Source organism: Mastomys coucha, chromosome X, assembly GCF_008632895.1.
Source record: "Mastomys coucha isolate ucsf_1 chromosome X, UCSF_Mcou_1, whole genome shotgun sequence".
NCBI lineage: Eukaryota > Metazoa > Chordata > Mammalia > Rodentia > Muridae > Mastomys > Mastomys coucha.
In genome coordinates, this window is record NC_045030.1 from 144,141,313 (window position 1) to 144,148,404 (window position 7,092).

Sequence of the window (7,092 nt, forward strand, 5' to 3'; positions counted from 1 at the left end):
AAAAAAAAAAACTTTCTATTTTCACTAAGTTGTCCATTGCTTAGTAATTAATAAGACCAAAATCGGCCAAGAAACAATAGATGGGGATACAGAAAATAAGAAATATTCTAGTAGTAATAAATTTCTAGTTGTTATATAACTGAATTAAAGGCAATTAGTAGGGTTGGGCGTGGTGGCCTTTAATCCCAGCACTCAGAATGTGGAGACAGATGAAGCTCTGTGAATCAAGGCCAGCCTAAACTACATAGTGAGTTCCAGGACAGGCAGGGATTCATAATGAGACCCTGTCCCAAAAGAAAAACATAGGGGCTGGAGAGAAGGCTCAGAGATTAAGAGCACTGTCTGCTCTTTCAGAGGTCCTTGAGTTCAATTTCCAACAACCACACGGTGGCTGACAACCATCTGTAATGGGATCTGGCGCCCTCTTCTGGCCTTCAAGCATATATACAGGAAGAATGCTATATACACAAATCCTTTAAAAAAGAAAAAAGTAGAGAACTTAAATTTTTGTGTACATGTTTTTGTATAAGGACAAATTGTGTGCAAGAAAAAAAATTCTTTTATTTTAGTATTAAGTGTCCAGCTCTATTTGTAGAGATCCTTAGGTCTCCTGGCTAAAAGCCAGGATTCTTTCACAGGAGACTCTCTTGCCCATTTTTAGTCAAGATATCATAAAATTTGTGATATTGTTAGGCAGCAACTAATTTTGATAGCTGTAAAGGACACATATAAAGGCATTTATTCTGAAATTAGTATTGATGCTATTTCTAATTTAATTTTTATTTTGGGGTTTCATATATGAGAACTATATTCATAGTTGTTCTGTAAATATCATGAGATGTTTCTTTTGGAAAATGTTGAAGTTGTTGAGAGAGACTTATCGGAGAAATGAGCCTTTAATGCTCTTTCAGGGCTATATAATCCTTCTGAAACTTTTTCCTCTTCCCTTCTCCCCTTCTTGTTGCCCCTCCCTCTCCTTTTTTTTTTTTAAAAAAAAAAGAAGCATTGTGAGTTCAAGGCCAGCCTGGTCTACATGGTGAGTTTTATTTATTATATATGTATATGAGTACATGATAGCTGTCTTCAGACAAGGCATCAGATCCCATTACAGATGGTTGTGAGCTACCATGTGGTTGCTGGAAATTGAATTCAGGACCTGTGGAAGAGCAACCAGTGCTCTTAACTACTGAGCCATCTTTCCAGCCCCTCCCTCTCACCTTTTAAGAGAAACAGTGTTTGGGATTGAATCCAAGCTCTCCTGCCTGCTACTTAAACATTTTATGTAAGGAAACACATACATCCCCACTCCATCTCCTTTAAAAAGTCTTAGAAGAAATGAAATATATCTTTGCCATGTTTTAGCATGGGTTCTTTTAAGTCATGATAAAACTCAGTAACGAATTTACGATTTTAATAATTTTATTTTGTGTGGTACCTGGGACTGAACCCATTGGCTCTACAGATGCCCTGAAAGCAGTCTGCCACTGACCAATATTCTCAGCCCTCTTTTCTTTTTGAGAGTGGTCTCAATAGGTTGCCTAGGCTGTCCTTGAACTCACTTTGTAGCCTAGGCAGACTTTAAATTTGTCATCTTCCTACTGCAATCTCCCAAATTTCTGGGGATAATAGGCCTGAGCAACTAAGCCTGGTTTTAAAACTTTGTTTTTTGTTTTTGTTTTTTTTTTTTTGTTTTTTTGAGATAGGGTTTCTCTGTGTAGCCCTGGCTGTCCTGGAACTCACTCTGTAGACCAGGCTGGCCCCGAACTCAGAAATCCGCCTGCCTCTGCCTCCCAAGTACTGAGATTAAAGGCGTGTCACCACCGCCTGGCAAACCATTTTTAAAGTATATGCCTTTGGCATTAAGTAACTTTACTGTATTTGGGGCAAATATCTAATTCCAAAATGTTTTCATCACCTTGAAAGGAAACTCTATACTTACTCACTCATTAAGTGTTCAATTCCTATTCTCCTCCCTCTAATACCCAGTGACTCTTATTTGCCATCTCAATGGCTTTGCTCAGTCTCTACTCATAATTCTAACCCTAAACCTTACGTTAGACTTTCTCTTCCTTCTTTCTTTCTCTCTTTCTTTCTCTCTCTCTCTCTCTCTTTCTTTCTTTCTTTCAATTTATTTTATTTATATGAGTACACGGTAGCTGTCTTCAGACACACCAGAAGAGGGCATCAGATCCCATTACAGATGGTTATGAGGCACCATGTGGTTGCTGGGAATTGAACTCAGGACCTTTGGAAGTCAGTGCTTTTAACCACTGAGCCGTCTCTCCAGCCCTAGACTTTTTTTTCTTGTAAATCTTTACATGAGCCCCCTTCTCTCCCCCCTCCCCGTGTGTGTGTGTGTGTGTGTGTGTGTGTGTGTGTGTGCCTTTGATCTTGTTTGAGACAGGGTATTTCATCTGGGATTTCTTCTTTCTCCACTTCCCAACTTGATGTAGGAATATTGGAATTACATCATCTGGCTTTACCTGGGTTTTAGGGATCCACATTCAGACCCTCATAAGCCATATCGTTAGCCTTTATGCCCAGCTTCTTTTATTTAATGTGTTTTTGATGTGTTTTTACCATCTATGCATATCTCACTCTGTTCTATGGTTGAGTAATATGCTATTGTATGGGTATATCCGTTCATAAGTCATGAATATCTGGAATGTTCCCACCTTTAAACTTTTGTGGGTAGTGCTGCTGTAAATATTCATGTGTAAGATTTTGTTTGAACATTCATTTTAACTTATTTTGGGTATGTAGTTAGAAAAGAAATTACTAGATACCAACTGTTTTCTACAGAGGTGTCACTATTATATATTATTGTACATTATCATACCCAATATACATGGATTCCAATTTCTGTACCTCCTCCCCAAACTTGTTGCCCTTTTTCATGATGGCCCCATGGTGGCTGTGAAGTGGTATCAGTGTAGTTTTTGATTTGCATTTCCCTAGTGACTAATGATGTGGGCCATCTTTTCTTCTGCTTTATCTATTTATATTTCTTCTTTGAAGAAGTATTTTGAACTGTCTATTTAAGGCTTTGTTTATTTTTAAATTTGCTTTTCTTTTTAAATGAATTATAGGAGGTTTTTTGATGGTTTATAAACTTTATTTTAATTTATGGTGGTAAAAATCAGTCTTGTGTGGTGTGCTGGCACATGCCTTTAATCCCAGCAAAGCCTTTGAGAGGCAATGAAAAGGTAGAGGAAGGTGGTCAACTGTGAGTTTAAGACCAGCCTGGTCTACATAGAGAGAAGTCTAGATTTTAAAAAGACTTTCACTCATTTTAAAATGTGGCTCTTTTTTTTATTGAGTTATAAGAGTTTTAAGAACTGCATTCTAAATACTGTACTCTGATAGTTAATATCCTTTGCAAATACCTTCTCCCATTCTATTAGTGTTTTTCTTTTTTGGGATGCAAGATCTCTACAATATATGCTAGATAAGTAGTCTACCACGGAGTAACATTACAGACCAGACTTTGTACTTTGGTTGATTGAAGGTTTTTGGTTTTTATTTTGTTTTATTTTTTTGAGACTTATGCTATGTAGCCCAGGGCAAGTTTTGAATTTTTGATGCCCCTGGCTCAGCCTGCCTGCTCTCTTGATGGTATGTTTTCTGGCACTAAACATCTTGAAGCATCATGAAATCTAGTTATATAGCTTTTCTTTTGTTGCTAATGCCATTTGCTCTTTCTTTCATTCCTTCCCCTCCTCCAACCCCTTAGACTGCCTTCAAAGTTGTGTAACCAAGGATGACCTTGAATAGTTTTTTAAAAAAAATTTTTTTAAATTTTTTTGAACATTGGTGTTTTGCCTGCACAAATGTCTGTATGAAGGCATCAGATCCTCTGGAACTGGAGTTACAGACAGTTGTGAGTTATGTGGTTGTTGGGAATTGAACCCAGTGCCTCTGGAAGAGCAGCCCGTATTCTTTTAATTCCTGAGCCATCTCTCCAGCCCTGCCCACCCCCCCGGACAATTTTTTTTTTTGAGACAGGGTTTCTCTGTGTAGCCCTGGCTGTCCTGGAACTCACTCTGTAGACCAGGCTGGCCCCGAACTCAGAAATCCGCCTGCCTCTGCCTCCCAAGTGCTGGGATTAAAGGTGTGCGCCACTACCACCCGGCGCGAACAATTTTTTAGAAGACTTAGAAATTTTATTTGTATAAATGTTTTTCTTCGTGTGTACTTCATATTTGGTGCCTTTGGAAGCCAGAAGATGGTGTTTTTTTACTCTAGAATCGTCAGCTGCCATATGGATGCTGGGAACCAAACCTGGCCCTCTGCAAGAGCAGTTAGCACTCTTAACTCTTAAAAAGCTCTGAACCTTTTAAAAATGATAATTTTATAGATTCTTACATGGAACTCTCTGATCTCTTTCTGCCCCTCCCCCCACTCCTCATATCCACTCTCACCTGTCTCCCCATCCAAAGAGTTTTCTTTCTTTTCTCCATGGAGTTCATTCTGTGTTGTCCTACTTCTGTTGGGAGTGTGGCCTACCCTGAGGTGTGGTCAGCTTACCAGGTGTCACACCATTAAAAAAAAAAGCTGACATTTTTTATCCTAGCAGCTATCAAATGCCAATAGATTCTCAACTAGTGGTAAGATTTTATGTCTACCTCCTCCCTTCTTTTACATGTGAATTGCTTGAAAGTTTTTAAACTTTACATTTTTGAAGATTTGTGCATTGTGTTGGTGGATGCCAAAGCTCTGTATGAGTCATAGAGAGTTATATTTAAATTATTATTATTATTATTATTATTGTTATTGTGTGTGCTTGTTTAAGTCAGAGGACAATTTTATGAAATGTGTTCCCTCCAGGATTGGACTTAGGCAATTATTAGGTTTGCATAGCAAACACCTTTACTCATTGAGCCATCACATCAGTCTCAGGAATACTTTTATATGATTAAATCTCATATGATGTGCCAAAAAATTCTTATGTTGAAACTATAGGGACACTTTTTTTGCCTACTTATTCCTTTATATATCTTTGTGGGCTATTCATGCATGTGCAGATGAGTTCATTCATGCCACTATGTCTGGAGGTAAGATGTTAACAGCAGGTGGCATCTTCTAGAGTTCTCCATCTTAGTTTTTGAAACAGGATCTTTTGTTGGACATGAAACTCACCAAATTGCTAGACTAGCTGACCAGTGAGCACTTGGGATCTACGTGTCTCTGACTCCTGTTGCTGAGAATACAGATAAGCACCATGCCCAGCTTTTACATGGAAGCTAGGGAATCTGAATTCAGGTCTTGATAATTGTAAAGTAAGTATTTTACTATTAATCCATTTCTCCAGTGTTATTTTTGAACTCCATATTATGTATCATACATAGTGGTTCATTCCTGTAATCCTAGCGCTCAGGAAAGTGAGGCAGGAGTACTGTGATGTCAAGACCAGCCTGGTCTACATTGTATAAAGTGAAATATTCCTTTTAAACTAGAGAAAAACTGTTGGGAATGGTGAAGCATACCTATAATTCTAGTACTGTGAAAGCAGAACATTTGCGAAAGCAAATTCTAGTTTGTGTTCCAGGGCAGCCAGAGTCACATGGATAGGGATAGGCTAGTCTGGGGTTAAATTGCAAGATGTTGTCTGAAACCAATCAACTAACCAACCAGCCAACCACACAAACACCCAAAACAAATAACAACAACTAAAAGAATCAAAGAAGTTGGCTCAAATTATTTGGATAGATAGATTCCTGATCGTAAAAATTATAAACTACATAGCAGATATACTTACTATTTTAGATATATACAATGTCAATTTTTGGTTAAATAATAGATAATTATGGATTAAGTGTATTTTCACTGAGTTTGTTTTTTTCAAAAAACATCTTAACATAGCCCCTGTAGCCTAAAAGTTGTCATCCTCAGCTTCATGTTGTGCTGGGATTGTTGGAGTGATGTCAACATGCCTGGCTTTCAGTTGCAACCAATCCCTCATATAGACCTTATTTCCAAAGACAGTGATGTAGTTTTGTAATGTATGTATATGCAACATAGAGTTATAGAGTAACTCCTAATAAAAACTCCTGTTTTTTTGTGTGTGGGGCTAGAGATAGAACTCAGGATCTGGCACATTCTAATTAAGTTTTCTGTCACTTGAGCTGTCCCCTTTCTCCTACCTCCTGGCTTTTTCCCCTAGCTGTGCCATTTTAGTTCAATTTACTTGATCTCTGTTTACTTTTAAGTCTTTTGGCCTTTTGAAATAATCTTGTATAACCCAGGCTGATCTCAGATTTGCTATGTAGCTAACTATAATTTTGAACTTCTGATCCTCTGGTCTTCTACCTCCTAAGTTCTGAGATTACGGGTGTGCATCACCACACTGGGCTTTATGAGGTGCTGATGATCCAACCCAGGGCTCAACAAGCATTTTGAATTACATTCCTTGTGATCTTTTTTTAAAAGAAAGATTTTATTTTTTAAGCTCTCCCCCCGCCCCCGTCTCTCTCTTTCTCTCTGTGTGTGTGTTTATGTGTATGTGTTAGTATGTAAACGCAGGTACAAGAGGCCAGTGGCATCAGATCCCCCTACCTGAAGATATAGGCAGTTGTGAACTGCTGAATGTGGGTCTTGGGAACCAAAGTTAGATCCTTTATAAGAGCAGTCTTCGTACACTCTTATTTTAGCCACTGGGCCATCTCCCTAGTCCAACCTTTCCCTTTAGCCATCTTTTTAATAAAAAAGATGGCCAGCCTCAAGTCTGGTACTCAAAGGATCCTCTTGTATCAGCTTTCAGAAGAGCTGGAGCACGCACATTTTTTCTGACAGGATCTCATTATAGTCAGCCCAGGCAGGCGAGTGCTGGGATTGCAAGCATGGGCCATGTTTACCACATGTCACTTAATTTTTTTGAGCCTCTTTTTTTAAATTTTTAAGAGAATAATAACAGTTTTACTTATCTCAGGATTCTTGTGATGACTGAATGGAAAAATGTGTAAGAGGTTTTAGAAATACATGGTGTGTTTCTAAAACACTCTCAATAAGTTGTAACTGATAAAATTTATTTGAATATGTACCTTATTGTTATATATTTCTTCAGCTGTTTTTCTTTTCTTTTGTTTCTTTCTT

At 38.1% G+C, this 7,092-nt stretch overlaps 1 protein-coding gene across 6 annotated transcripts in view; it reads left to right on the forward strand.

Moving 5' to 3' along the window:
- The window catches only part of Wnk3 (WNK lysine deficient protein kinase 3), a 149,132-nt gene that overhangs the window by 19,229 nt on the left and 122,811 nt on the right, over positions 1-7,092 (forward strand). The window lies entirely within an intron of this gene.